Genomic DNA, 16,167 nt, shown 5'->3' with positions numbered 1-16,167 from the left:
CCTCCTCCTCTCTCAGAGTGCTATAATTACAGGCATGTCCACAACCCCCATATTTATTATCCTTAGTTGGAGTGATATATACATTGAAACAAAAGAAAAATTATGAAGAAAAATGTTAAACCAAAGAATGTGTGTAATAGTATTCTTTAAAGTGGAATAAAAACACAAAAATTATTTCAAAAAAAGTCAATCTATCTTATCTACTCTGAAGCATTTATAATTGAGTTTAAGGTTAATTAAATTTGTTATCTAGTCTCAACTCCCTTTTGTTGATTTGCTGCTCAACAAAAATGCACTAACCCCTAGCACACTTTTCACAAAGGAATAAAAATCTAGCTTCATAATGTGATTTTTTGATTCACTTGATGGATCACAGAAACACATATTTCATGTGATTTCTATATCAGGAATGATAATGTGTTGAGAGGTTTCTTTGAGGTTTTTTATGTGCATTAAAATGCTGTATCAAATATGGCTTTGAATTTCAACATCTAAGTAGTCATATACATATATAATATTTTTCCAGGAGAACAGAATTCTGCATTCTTGTTTTGCTGGATCGTGGGGTCTAATTGGGAAGCACAGACTTTGACAATTGTCCAAGTGACAAAAGAACTTAAACTTTTAAACAGAATAATCCCACATTTAACATTAATTTGTTTATTATCAATAGAATATCACTGAGTTAAAATTTGAATTTTTATTTGATATAAAAGTTTCTAAGCACAGTTATTAAGCTTAGGAAAGTCAATCTGTTTGTCAGAGACATAAAGAGTTCTGTTTTAACGAAACCCTGCTTAGTATGTAATTGTTAAATGGCTTTGGAAAGTCTAGCCTAGTATGGGAAAATCCCCACACTCAGCAAACTGAGGAAGGAGGCTCACTCAGAACTTGAGTCCAGTCAGGGCTAGTTATGCATCCAAAGCTAACCTAAGCTGAAGAGAAGACCTTGTTCAAACCCTTCTCCACAGAAATTTAGCACAGTAATGAACAGATTTATTTACATGGAAATGTAGCATATGAAGAGACATATTTTTCTTGAAATATTTACTGATAAGTTTATCAGTATTATTTCCTGGGGAAAGCAACAGAAAGTTACCTTGTGCTCTCTTTTGTATAAAAATAATATTACTGAGTAAAATAAGCAACATATAGAAACAGGACAATTTAAAATTATAGAAAAGCTTTTTCATTCTACTCATTCAGTAATATTTATCTTTGTTTTTTATCATTTTGAAGACTATATGCAGAGATATTCAATAATTAATAAAATATTTTACTCAGTAATATGCTACATAAAATCAAGTTGGAGAGAGAAAATGCAGTTTCTGGAAACTTAAATAACTCCATCACATAAAGATGGAATTTCCTCACAAAAATATCCTATTGAATAGTTTACATGTAGACATTTCTAGATTACATGAGATTTGAAATTCTGCTTTAATACTGTAGATATTTACAATCTGAGTAGAAAGTGAAACATACTTCTATGCCCTGCCTCATGACACAAGGATTCTGTGTGTTGTTATCCACAGTGAGTCGTGCCTCAAGCCGTTAATGGAAATGTATTAAAGGATTTATTGACCACCGTGGAGAAGCAGAGTTGAAGCAGAACTCAAACAATGCCTTGAGCTTGCACAGTCCTTCTATGTAAAGGAATATTTCAGGCTTCTATTGAGTAAGCGATGGCAATATAGGATGTACTTCCTCTGCATACATAGCTTACGATGTGAGTAGACTTGCCTCGAAAGGTAAGCAGCCTTTATCTTTTTTCTAACAAGAGACAGAACAAACAATTAATACTGTTCTTAGCAATAAAGACTTAGGTAATCAGATCAGGAAATTCTAATCCAGTATCACCCAAACTGAAGATCATACCCTGAGGTTCATAATAACCTCTACTAAGGATTCAAATTCAGCACCTCCAAAACAGATCATAGTGTGAGTACCAAGATAGTAAGAGGAAATGTTACTGATGATAACAAAATTTTGGGTCTTTGTCAAATAATTTATTTTTTTTCCTAGAAGAAAATAAAACTTCCTGGCCAGGTGGAGGAAGGGGAAGGCCTTCTTTTATAGAAACAACAACAAAAAAATATTAGTCCTAGAGGCACAGTATCCCTGCAGTTGGAGTCAACATACTGATTTTGTCTGGTTCCTGCACATCTTTTGGTGGCACATAGACTGTTACTGTAGAGCGTAGGGTCGATTATTGGGTAGCCCCATAATGGACAAGACAAAATAAGGACATTGGAGAGAAGCTTTGCATTATTCTCAAGTTTTAAGAAAAGAAAAAACAAAAACTCTGTTGTGAGCTAAGATATAAAAGGGCCTTCCAGAAATAAAAAAAAAAAATCAGTCACAAAAATGGAAAATAATAAAAGGACTATGTTTTATTTCTAAACATTGTCTAGCATCACTCTTGACATTTAAGAATTTAGCTTCGGTAGAGTAGAAATGATTGCATGTAACTTATAAACAACTGAAAGTAGGTCTTGTAGAATTCTTCCTAAAATAGCATAGATGTGTATAGAAACATCTTTTTCCTTTGTGGTAATTCCCATCACTACAGATTGTTTAAATGTACTACCTATATTTTACCACAATCAAAACATTTACTTTCTTATTTTATATTTTACTTGATACATAGCTATTGTATTTATTGTTTTGAGTACAATAGTATGATGAGTTAACTGTTATTGGAAACAATTGATTATATATTTCAAAATAGCCAGCAGAGAGAATTTTGAATACTCGCAACCTAAAGAAATGATAGGTGTTCAAGGTGGTGAATATGCTAATTATCCTGATCTCATCAGTATGCCAGTATGCATGGACAGAAGTAGTTCACTATACTAATTATTGTAATAATTAGAGAGAGAGAGAGAGAGAGAGAGAGAGAGAGAGAGAGATTCTAAATTAAATGGATATCCTATCACTATGTAGTTTGTTGTTAATACCATGGTGTCATAATGAATTATGAGGCAGCTAGGTCTTGATTTGTAAATATCTGTGAGCTGTAAATCCATATTCTTGAAAACAACACACTTATATCCAAAAGCAGGAGGTGAAATTTAGACTACTGTGGAAAGCTTTCATGACACACACACTCAGTTCTGCTTCTGGTAGACTGCAAGAGCACTGCACCAGATATGTCACAGTGCACGTGGGTTGTTTTATCAGCAAATTATTCCATCTACTGAGTGACAAGTTCATAGGTGAAGAAACTCTCATGTAGCAGGAGCCCAGAAAATTATATACTGGTTCTGTATCATGGATGTATTGCATCTCTTTGTGAAAATAGCCAAAGCCATGGGGATCTGGTTAACCCCTAATAGGCTGTGTTGTGTCCACTTCCCAGTAAAGGGCATTGGAGCAGTATGCTCCACATTTTATATTGTTCAAGACCCACACATCTTCAGTTAATCTTGTGAGCGTGGTTTGTGCAGAGCCATCATCGGGATATCTTCATTAAAAATGAATATTTCAATATATAATTTTAGCTAATAATATTCCAAGAGTTGTCTGAATGATTGATGAAATGTTATAAATCCTTTACATACCTTTTCTAAAGAAGTGCAAAGATGTCTTGCTGGTCCTGCATCATGGAAACAAAATGGTATTAGTCTTTTTTGGTTTTTTGTAAGAAAACCATCACAAAAAGAAAGTGTCAGTAATGTCAACATTTCACATCCATTGTAGTATTGGAAGAAGACAATTCAGTACCAGTTATGCCATCGGTTGTTGCCATAATGCAGGAACTCTTTCCCTATTTCCTGGTTTCCTGTGATATTCTCCATAACGGGTCCATGCTTCAGTTATATCCATCATTAATAGAATAGTATAGCATAAGACTTGAGCCTTTATACTATATTGTGTGAGAAGATGAAGCTATTTTTTTCTATTGGTATAAGGTATTATTTTAAAAATATAATCATGACAAATTTTGACAAAACGTATCTAGAAAAGCACTGCAAATGTAGTGATGGAACCTATCAACAAAAACTAATGTGACCAGACATAATAGCATAGTTTGTCTGGATACCTACACATTAAGCTTGATACCCCAAAATATGCACACCAAACAGTGAGCATTACGTGATTATCAGTCACAATCAAATCATAGGAAACAGTAACATCAAAGATAATTGTAGCTATTGCATCTTGGAGACTGTCATGAACGATGAAATAGGAATTCATTTCCCAAGGCTCTGCCTTTCCTCAGGAATAACAGATTTCTAAACTCTAATTTAAATTATGCGTAAACCAGAATTACCTGATAAATCCCAAGCTACATTATTTCCTAGTACATACGATTTGGAGACTAGAGCCAACAATAGAATAGCAAGAAAATAGAATGTTTCCTTAGTCTCCAGTTTGTTAGATTTTTCAGGTATGAGAATGACCCAATGCCCAGAGTAGAGAAAGGATGAGAGCTATCCAGCTTATTTGCCAAGAAATTGACAAGTTACTATTCAAAATGTTCACTACACCATTAGTTCCCCAGGTGCTTCTTTTTCTTTTCTTAGAAATTGGAAAATCTATGGTTATAAATTTTAAAGATGTTCAAGATTTGAGGAAGCATTCTGTCCCTGGATTCTTTCCCTTTGTTAGTTTTCTACTGCTTCCTTAACAAATTTCCACAAATATAGTGACTTAAAATAGTTATCACTCACAGATGGTGGCAAATTAGGGCTTGGCCACGTCTTTCTTGTATCACATTTGCACTAATTATTGGTTTAAAGAAAATACTCTATTATTTTAACAAGCATTGTGATACTTTTAAATTCAAGTGTGCTACATATTTTAACATATTCTGGAATAATAACATTGTATTCTAAATAGCATCATTTTCTTTATCGAGGCAGTTCTCTTACATGGATAGGTAAGTTGACAGTTACCAAATTGATATTCACCAAAAGCTTGATAATCATCTACATTATGCATATTAGTTTCAGGAGTTCAGCTTCTTGCTGAAAACTTCACATTTTATAAATATTCAGTTATAAATAAAGGTTAAAGACCAAATTCTTAAAAATGAAAAAAAAAAACCACTTTTCCACACTAACATTCAAATTTAAATTGAACAGCCACAGTTATGTTAGAAAATCACTTTCCAACATCTTTTGTATTTCACTAAGAACATATATTCCTATTATATCAACTATTTTTTTCTTTGAGAATACCAAATAATAACATTGACTTCTTCTAAAGTTAAAGTAATTTTAGATAAAAATACTTCCAAAGATAATTATTATTACTAAACATTTATTCGTCCAGAAAGGAATTCTATTTTAGAGTGTGGTGTAGAATGCAAGTGTGACCTTTCAGTTACAATTATCTATGGTGTAAATTACAAGCAATAAAGTTTAATTATGCTATATTTATGCAAAATGAGGTGATTAAACATACATATAAGGTATTAGCATCATGAGAAAATCAGTATTTATGAACAATCTGAATTATTTTTTTATTTTCTGGGATGTTAGAAATAAGATTGGAAATTTAAATTGTTTCTTTAGCATGCAAGGTAGATATATACAATTAATTAAAATGAGTTTGGAGTAAATACTACCCTGAAATGTTTGACATTTCAAAAATAAATATTGTACAGCTACACAATACACAGAAACAAAAATCAATTTTTTTCTATTTAAATTATATTTCTGGTTATATAATTTGTTATAGATCTCAAAAATTACAGTATTCAGCATTATGATAAATGAAACTGCATATTTTAATTTCTTGCTGTATGAGAAAAGAAACACACACAGACACAAGGATACACCTGGGAGCTGACACAGGCTTAACAGCCAAGAGCACAGAGGCAGATGTACAGTACAAATTTCCTTTGCTCTTAGGTCATGAGTCCTATTGTTTTCTTTCACATGCTTTTTCTTTTCTGACTTTGCTGAACTTCCTCAAGTGTTTCTACTCACTGAGATGTTCTGGTCTGAGAAAGTTCCCTTAGAATTTAGAATTTCTCCACTAAGCCTGTTCCCCTGATTAAATAGTAAATAATGATAGAATTCCTGTAATTTCCTATGCTGAAAAACATGCACAAAACAGCATTGTCTGGTGATATGTACATTAATTGAATGAGCTGCTCAGAAAGTTATAAATTAATATGACTGAAGATTTAAACTTTTAGAGAAAAAAAGTGACAATAAAAATTGAATGCTCAGTGTTTTCAAATAATTGTTTCTTTTGCCTTCATTAACATTATGTTGGACAAAACAAAATTAACTCTGTTTTATTTGCTACAAAGCCTGTACTTGCTTTTTAAGATTCATGATAAAGTTTCCTTTTGTTTTTAAAGAAAAAAAAAAAAAAACATACCAAAAAAAAAAAAAAAAAAAAAAAAAAAACACAGAACAAAGCAGATCAGAGCAAAACAATACAAATAAAACAGGATTTCAGAACAGGACAACAGGAAATCAACAGTGGCTAGCATAATGTCTCTCGTTTTTGTTCAAATAGTTGCCCATACCCTCACACACAATAAGTTAACATAAATTAAGAAATTTTATGAACTTAATAGATGTGTACAGAGTGTTCCACCTCACAACAACCGAATATACCTTCTTTGGAGCTTCACATGGGACATTCTCTAAAACAGACCATATACTAGCCCATAGAACACGTTTAAGTAAATGCAAAAGAATTGAAATTATCCCATGCATATTATCGGATCACAGCACTATAAAACTGGAAATTAATGACAAAAGAACCTGAAAAATTCCATAAACACATAGAAATTAAATTATATACTCCTTAACAATCAATGGTTCACAGCAGAAAGTAAACAATATCTACAAGTAAACAGAAATACAAATGCAACTTATTGGTGCCTGTTGAATGCAATGAAAGCAGCCCTCAGAGGAAAATTTATTACAGTGAACTCCCACATAAAAAAAAAAAAGAATGAACACAAACAACCTGATGCTACACCTCAAACATTTAGAAAAAGAAGAGCACCTCGAGCTCAAAGAAGGGAGGAGATTATCAATGATCAAAGTAATGGAGATCAATGTAATAGAGACTAAGAAAACAACACAAAGAATTAATGAATCAAAAATTCAGTTCTTTGAAAGAACAAATAAAATTGGTAAGACTCTAGCCAACCTTATTATTGAGGGCTGAAAGTCCACCTTTGCATTCATTGGGGTGGTTTTGCCAGCTTTCAATGAAAGTTTTGATTTATTGGATATGTGTTTAAGTCCATCTTGTGCATTCTCGTTCTTTCTTATATTGTTTATTCAAGATTTCAACCATTTTGTTGTGTTCTTCTATTTTTTTTAACTATGCTTTAACTACATGTGTTCAGTATTTCTTTCATTATAAACGTTCTTGTTTTACCTAGGAGATTATTTGTGATTTGAGTTCCTTTAGAGCTTCATGGAGTTTCTTAACTTCAATTACTACTATTGTTGAAGTTTCAGATGCATGGCTTACATTTTTTTCTATGTCTGTGTCTTCTATGCTCATTTGGGATGGGCTGGAAGTTTGTGATTGCATTTTGCTGTTTCATTTTGTCATTTTCCTAAATTCCCCTCAGCAAGTTGAATGCAAAGTATCGGTAGTTTCTTGGATTGAGGCTTGCTGTCTGCACTGCAGGAAGTTTCCCTAGGTGAGTGGAGGACACTAGGAAGTCCTTCCTTCATTTCTAGTGGCTGCTCAAATATATGGGGTTCACTGGGTCACTGAGTGGACTTTCAGTACATCCCACATGTCTCACCAAACTTTCCTGGCTGTTGATGTTACTGGGCAGGGCCCTACCAGGTTCTGAGTGGCATACTAAGCCTGAATGATATGTGGCATACAGTAGGCACATGATCAGCTCATGTCACATTACTCACCAAAGTGCCCTGGCTTCTTAGAGTCTCTGGGTGGGGACCACCAGGTTCTATGCAACATACCAAGGCTGCACGGCTAGGTGGAGTTCACTGTGGAGGCCTTCAGCTTGTGTCATTCAACACCTGGAAGCTCCTGGTTTCTTGGGGGTCACTGCATAGGGCCCAACCAGGACCTATTCCATAACCCAAAGGTCCCTGAGGATTTGGGGATACTAGGTAGGTCCCTATCAGGCTCTGAGCAAAGTCTCTTAGCTGCACAGCTAGATAGAGTTTGCTGTGGAGGTCTTCAGCTCACACACAGAGCCTCACAGCTACCTGAGGATTGCTGGGCGGGGCCAAACCAGGACCCGGGTGATAGACTCAAAGATCTTAAACTGTTTGAAGATGCTGAGTAGAGCCCTACTCTATTCCAAGCAACATCCGAAGGCTGTACAGCTAGATAGAGTTCACTGTGGAGCAAAAATTTACTTCTAATTTCAAGAGTAGGGCTGAGGGTACAACTCAGTGGCACAGGACTTTGTCTTTCAGGTGCAAGTTCATGAGTTTGATTGCTGGTATCAATAAATAAATAAACAGTAAAATAAAATCTTAAAAGTTCATTTGCTTAATTCTTTGTTTAGGGAAAGACAAATATTTCTTGGAAATATAATTTGTATTTTTTGACATATTCTTGACCAGTATATTCTAAGAAATGAATGTTCTTGCAGGTAACTTTGTTAAGGAAGAACATTTTATATATAAATAGGTAGACAGATAGAGAGAAACAGAAACAAAAAAGATTAAGATACAGATATAAATGTCTAGATATATCTGTAGATACATTTAGATATAAATATATACAGACATACACAGTTACACACAGACACACTGTTCTCTTCAGTGCAATGAAGTAGAAAACACCAGTAGAAACCCAGAGTGTTAAATAAAATGAAGACTCTGGTTACAGTTTCTGTTACCTTTCTGGAGGCTACATCTTATAACTCAATGTTTAGTCTTCAAACCACCATTTGGAGTCTGACATTGTCTCACTAATACATTTTCAGTTATTAAATACAATGTCTGCTTCTTCTGTGTTTGCATATAAATTTCCACAGCCTGATGTACATTTTATAACTGTCAGCCTATTTGATTAGTTCCAAATAGAGATTTTACCAATCTCCATTCTTGCTCAGTATCAGCAGTCTATAAATTGCTGGAGAAATAAATTTTAAACAAAATGTCCTCCCAACTCAGAATACTTCTCTACAATGGTGAAGAGGGGAAAATGCACTGTATTGTGGAATAATTATTAACCAGGCTGTGATGCTCAGACCTGGCAGTGCCTTAAGAGAATTCAAAAGTGGAAAGAAGTCTCATCTTCTCTAGGGCCAAGTGGATTCAACTCATTACCTGCACGCTCTCACGACAACAGAACTTGTTTTCAAGTTAGAGGATTTAACAGCACCATTTGTCACCCATATTTCATCCCAGATTTTCCTGAGAATTCTGGTGATCATGCATCTTAACTAATTTGTTTTATCGAGAGGATAAACTTAGACTTCTATGACAAGCAGTAGTTTGCTTCTTGGAACCAAATGCTCACCAAAATTATTCTATTCCCTTCTTATAGAGACGTAGATATAGGGCTATTATTTTCCTCGACTGTTGTGTTTCAGAGGTCATCAGTAGGTCCTTGAAAAAGTGATTTCTAGGCCTTAAAACTGATAGGATGTTTAGCTTTTATAAAAAATCATGTACATTTCAAAATTTAAAGACTAAGAAAAGGAGATTATGGTAGACAAGGTTTCTCCTCTTAATTTTAAGAGGAAAATGTTTTTATTCTTTTCTCTGTTGGTATTTACTTACTGCATTGTAGCAGTAACAGCACAGTTGCTATAGCCAGCATAATCACGGGGAAAGGCTGAATGACAGGACTTCGAATATCATGTGCTCTAGGAATATTTGTGATAAGAATTCTATTTTCACTGAATAAGTAATGACTGTCTAAATGTAAAATAATCAGTGCAATGGAAATATTTTTCTACACTCACCAAAATCTTGTTCAAAGTCTTACTTGCGAAAAACTATATATACAAAGTAAAGGACTGGTACTAAAAAATATAGAGGAAAAGTACTCTAATCTAGTGCAGTCACTATATCTAATATTGAATCTTATTTTATTACAATTGTTTTACATATTTTATACATTCTTTAACCTATTAGTCTGATTTTCAGTCTGAATATATGATAATTAACTTAAAAAGCTATAAAATAAATGACTCTGATGCTCAAAAGCAAAATGAGGTAGAAGGAAAGGAAAAATAATATTTGAAATGTGCTATGAACATATACCAGTTCCCTACAGTGAATGTAATCATTATGTATTACAAGCATATATTAATAAAAGTCAATGAAACAGAATTAGAAAAATTAGTATATGGAGGACAATGAGGTTAAGGGTAAGATTAGATAATTTCTCTACACAAGATTTTATGATTTTCACCTCTTTAGAAAGGGCAACAGGCACAGTGTTTAAGTTTACTAGTCAAGTGATCAGTATAATTTCTTCTGAATAGTTGATTATAATTTTATTTAACTTTGTGATAGTTACCATGATCTGTTCAGGGAAAGATTGAGTTACGTGTTAGTGTGTTTTAAATCTTGAAGAAAGAGAGGTTTTGTGATCCAAGCATAACTTTAGGTTCTTACTTCTCTGACTAGACTTGAAGGATAATTGGATCCAAGAAATAGAAGTGCTTAATTTATATGAAATAGTTTTAGGCACCATTTAAAAACAGATTTGATTTTTAATGAAGTAGGTCCTGGGAATTATACAGAGAGGGGGGAAGAATGTTAAAGTGCCTGGCAAAATGTGAATGATCACAGAGGTCTAACAAGGTGGGGTGAGGGAAGCATTGTCCTGTTGCTGAGATACACCAAGCTCATTTGCCCCTATGGCATCCGTATACACCTGATGTTCCTAGAAAGCATGCATACCCACTAATTTCATTTGAGTCTTTGCTCAGTGTTACTTCTTCACAAAGGCTGTCTCTGCACAGCTATTGAAAGTAGTTTCCACTGTCCCACAGTTGGTTACTCTACAGTTTCTTCAGGACATGATAACCACTGAATTTAGAATGTTATGTTACATCTTTCCGAATAATACATGGCTTGGCTGGTAATAGAAACTTTGTATATCCTATTCATAATAAACTTAGAACATATACCAATAATTAAAGAAAAAAGTACCCAATTGCACAAATTTAAAGGAGAGAAATACATTGATTTCTGATAATAAGATGTAGAATTTCTAGTAGAAAACAAAACTGGCAAAATTTCAATTTTTAAATTTTGCTCACATGTCAAAATTGGGGATTTAAAACAACTTTCAATATTTATTTTAGAGTACTTGATTTAACTGAACTTTGTCCTTAGAAACCCTCTGATGGTGTTCACTAACCCTCTGAAAGAGTATAGCATTGCTGTAGTGGGTTCAATCATTGGGATAATTGACTAAATTCAATTCAATACTGAATTACAATGGGTATAAAATCAGTGATTTTGATATATCTAAAAAATTACAACATTATATTAAGCACCTGTAATTATGTCATTAAAGTAATCAAATAATTACGCTGAATATTGTAGATCATATTTTATTTGCAAAACTTATCAGATAATGAGTTAATATGCTTCTTTTTCTTTTATTTGAAATTATGCTGTCTTTGCCTAAGCATTTAGTATAGTGTTAGACAAACTGTGCACATTCAAGAAGTGTCTGTCACTAGGGTGTGTGAATGAATGCTTATTGTGAGAAACTAATCTTAGAGTTTGAAAAGTTCCAGAAAATATTGGCATATTATGCAAAAAGGTAGAGAACATCACACTGTGAGAATCTAAGTGAAGCAGCAAGTACATTAAAGCTAGGCGTTTGTGGCATCTCTTAATAATCCCACTGCTAGGTGGCTAAGCTTGGATAGACTTCAAGTTTAAGCCCATCCTGGGAAATTGAAAGAGCTGCCATCTCAAAATAAGATAGTAAATAGTACTGGTGATGTAGCTTAGTAGTAGAACACCTCTCTACTGCAAAAAAAAAAAAAAAAAAAAAAAAAAAAAAGCAGGCCGTTTAAATTGTGAGAAACTGAATGACTTGTGAATATTTTTAGTTTTATTGATTAAATATTGTATTTCATTAGGTTGATCAGTTTTATCAAGAAGTATTCATAAATCAACTTGTAAGAGTCAAGTGCTCCATATTCTGTATGTAAAGATCAATCAATAGAAGCATCTTTGACAATTTTATTTCTACACGGTTGTACACAAACTACAATGTTTTCAACTAACTGAATCTAGTTTAGTCCAATACATTTTCAATGTTTTTTATTTATTCATAACTTTTTACAAAAATGAGAAACTAGGCAATACTTACCATTCTTTGTATTATACATATTAATGTACAAATTGTGAACCACAGGATTCTCCAGAGATTAATATGGAGCTATAAAAAGAGAGCAAAACATTTAAAATAGTTGCTACAGTTCATGTCTAGATGTCACAAAACCTCTTGAGTTCATGATAGGGCTTTGAGGAGGCAGCTGGATTGTGGGTGTAGTGTGCTGCATTAGATGGGTTTGGCTTAGCATGGTCACGGGAGATGGAATTACTGAAGAAGGAAAGCCTGAGTGCAGTGGCACCAAACAATAGTCCTGTAGCCTGGGTAGAATTCAAAAGCATAGAAGAAAGGCAGGCTCGTCGCTTTTTTGTCTGCCATAGAATGAGCAGTTTCTCATTTGCCTTGGGGATGTTCAACTAAACCTTCACCATCTATGAGCTAAAGTAATTCTTTTCACCTTTGATTTATGAGTGTCTGCTATGCTGTACAAGCAATAAGAAACTAAGAAATAGTTTAAAAGAAACAGTGAAAATGAAATCTTTTATCTGAAATTAGATGTCTACATTTCTAATAATGTTTCTTATCAAAATTTCAGAAAATGGGAATACATTGAAGGGACTATTATCTCAGTGTTACTGATGCAGTTCAGAATGGGGAATTATGTTTTTTGAAGCCACATTTCCAATAGATCAGAAGTCAGTCTTAGGAATAATCTGATGATCTGTATGTATTCCTGGATCCAGTGAAACACTGCTATATTTAGTGAGCAGAATCTTGTGAGATCCTTGATTAAATAAATTGAATTAATTTAAAAAGCCGCTAGAGTTAGGTCTTTGTTATTTAAGGTATTTTCTTTTCATGTATTCTGTCACAGCTTAGATATCTTTTATAAATTTATAGCATTATATGTGATTAAAACACAAAACTTTCTTTTGGGGACCAATAACATGATGACATTAATGTGTTATACTGAGTTCTGCCAGATTAAATTGCAGCCTCGGTAATGAGAGTATGTACAGAGCTGAGTAATAGCAGTAGCTTCAGGAAAAGCAACAGTATGTGTGGTATCTTCTGTCATGTATGATGAGATTACCATATTTGCTAAAATACAAACTGAAAATATAAAAATCAAGTGTAATATTCATTAATTTTAATCTTTTGACTTTTTTAAAATACTTAAACCATTTAAATGTTAACATTTAAACACTTGAAATGTTCTTGTAATCAGTAGTAAGGTTTCAGTTAAATCATCAAGGATATAGCTCAATAAAGTATTTCCTAGTATACCCTGAACATTTTTTATTGGATTTACCCCTTTACATAATTTATGTATCAATTAGCCCTGGAAACAGATGCATGGCATCATTTATTATTCCTGTGTTAAGTTAAGGAATTGAGGCTTATAGTTAAAAGACTTTCTGAACAGCCTTGTGGTTAACTGTTTATTTTGTTCAAAACAGTTGGCATTAAATTATCACTCTATATAACCAGCTTAGAATTCCAGAATTTCAACTTTGTGTCTGTTCCTTTGCCAGAGCCTTCAAAGAATTAAAAGCTAACACATATACAACCAATAAAAATATATCATTTAATCATTGAGTTTGTGGCCAAGAAAATAAAGATTAATCCTTCTTAATTATTAATGACATGTAACTCTCAGACTCAGGAAGACATGCTCTCGGTATGGAATTAAATCGTACTGCAGTAAGTGATCATAGAAACAAGGCTAAAGTGCTATACAAACAATATGGAAGTTAGGCTCAGTTGTCTCTGGTAAGACAGACTTGAACTACAGCTCACAGGAACACAATATGTCTAAAAATGCTTTAACCAAGATGAACATGAAGAATTGGAAGTTGATAAAGTCCTGCTAGACCCCCTTTGACCTTGCCATTTACCGAAAGTGTTGTTAGCAATTCCTCTCTCTCTGGAGTTTTAGTCAGTGTGTCAAAACTAAATATTTTCTTCCTGAGAGCGTCTCCAAATCTCACATCTGAATGCTGACCTTCTTAGCCAGTGGCTGAAGGTACAAGTTTCTTCCCTCTGATTGTGGAGGGGGAAGTGTGTTTGTGGTACAATTTTACCCATAGCTTTCAAATGGCTTAATACAATGAGACCACAGATGAAAACTAATTCTTCTATAGCTTTTCTTTTCTTATGTTATCCCAGTTTATTTACTGACTTTCTTCCTCTTCCTTCCTCTTCCTCTTCTTCTTCTTCTTCTTCTTCTTCTTCTTCTTCTTCTTCTTCTTCTTCTTCTTCTTCTTCTTCTTCTTCTTCTTTTATTTTGAAGGTAGTAAAATACAACAAAACAAGACAGAAGAAAGCCAATCGAGACAATGCAGTGAAATTGGTACATAACTTCAGAGCAGGATACTGGGATTAACGGTAAGAGGTACTATAGTATATCATGTTATCTTCACAATAGTTGTCCATTCAATTTAGGTATAGGAAAATCAAACCAAAAACAGAACATTATAAAACATATCAAAACAGAGTACTGAATCGAGCAAAACAATTAATCAGAACAAAGCAAACAATATTTGCCTCAAAAGAGAAGAGAGAAGGAAATTCCCCATATGTGCTATATTTCATACGGTCATCCTCCCAAGAGATGCTCAGACCTCTGGCCCCAGGTCAGCATAATCAACCCAACAATATAAGCATTCAGTTGCTGTATGTGGTTTAGTTGCTTCAACTCTAGCTGTCCTGTCCACCAGTTGCTAACAGGGGTGTGGGGAGGAGGAATGGGTTATTTAATAAGTGTAATCATTTGAACTGAACAAAAATCCCCATGTCAATGTCCACTTTCAGGCAATTCAGTGAAAGACAAATGGTGTTGTATCAGTGGAAGAGATACAAATTAAAATGCTGCATGGAGTCAAGCAAGTATTGTTATGAATGTATGGATTCCTGATACATAATACACATGTGGATGGGTGGCTATCAGTATCTATATGTTCATCAGAACTTTGAAAGCAAGGCCATTAGTTTCCTCAACTTTCTGTTTGTCCTGTTCTATTCATTCAGTGTTACACTGGTTTAATCCTATTCAAATTTCTCACACCTAGAACTACACATTTCATGTAATAGAGATTATTGAAATGTACTTGGAAAATTGAAAAGATATAGGATTCTAAATATGCAAATAAAATCTTACAGTTTATACATTTACCAATATTTGTTTAAAAATATTTTAACTAATCATTTTTGTCACATGATTTTGATATATCTAATAGCATTCAAACATAACTGCTCTGACAAATAATCATGTTATTTGGACATGTTACTATATAACATGTAATATGTAGAAACATGAAACTATGTAGAACATGAAAACTGTGATTGTTCAATTACCAAAAAATCTAATTCAAGTACATTTTGGAAAAAAGAAAATTTTTTAAAAGTCAGGAATTATAATAATTCAGTTCCATATTAATTACGATGTTAAATAATTCATCAAAGAAAGAATCCATTTTTTCTCTACTCTGTGTATTGATTTCTCAAAATCATGTAATGGTGACAAATTTGTGCAGTCTCAATCCTGTCTTGTAAGCATGAATCTAGAAAAAAACAAGTATGTGTTTTTATTTTTTATTAATAAAAATAGGTTTTTATTTTTTATTAATCATATACTTCTCATGACTTTTTTGCTTAGAAAGTAGGCAAAATGTTTATTCTTGAAATAATCATGATAGCCAGGAATTGTTTATGTACAAATTTGGTAGGATTGTGTCACCTGAACCTTTACTGGTAAATTGACTGGCTGAAAGGATTTGTGTTTTGGCTTAGAATAATGTGAACCAGAGACAGAGATATTTCTTATTATATGGAATGGAAGAGTAAACAGAAGAGATTTTTCCATAAAGGAATCATATGGATATGTTATTTATCATCTAATTTTCTTCCCGATCTTATCTACTTCTTTTGTCTATATAT

At 33.3% G+C, this 16,167-nt stretch overlaps 1 long non-coding RNA gene across 2 annotated transcripts in view; it reads left to right on the top strand.

The window, feature by feature from the left end:
• LOC134475681 (uncharacterized) overlaps window positions 1-15,346 on the top strand; it is a 61,391-nt gene extending 46,045 nt beyond the window's left edge. The window contains exons 4-6 of one of the 2 annotated variants that reach the window (XR_010046865.1): window positions 1,536-1,729; window positions 14,522-14,616; window positions 15,043-15,346. This is a non-coding gene — a long non-coding RNA (uncharacterized LOC134475681). Of the gene's footprint in view, window positions 1-1,535; window positions 14,617-15,042 lie in introns of both variants that reach the window. The other variant, XR_010046864.1, reaches the window with a different exon arrangement.
• Window positions 15,347-16,167: the final 821 nt, after the last annotated feature.

Source organism: Cavia porcellus, unplaced genomic scaffold (assembly GCF_034190915.1).
Source record: "Cavia porcellus strain 051 isolate PalLab524CR breed Dunkin Hartley unplaced genomic scaffold, mCavPor4.1 scaffold_4, whole genome shotgun sequence".
Classification (NCBI taxonomy): Eukaryota; Metazoa; Chordata; class Mammalia; order Rodentia; family Caviidae; genus Cavia; species Cavia porcellus.
This window is presented reverse-complemented; position numbering and strand designations above follow the sequence as displayed.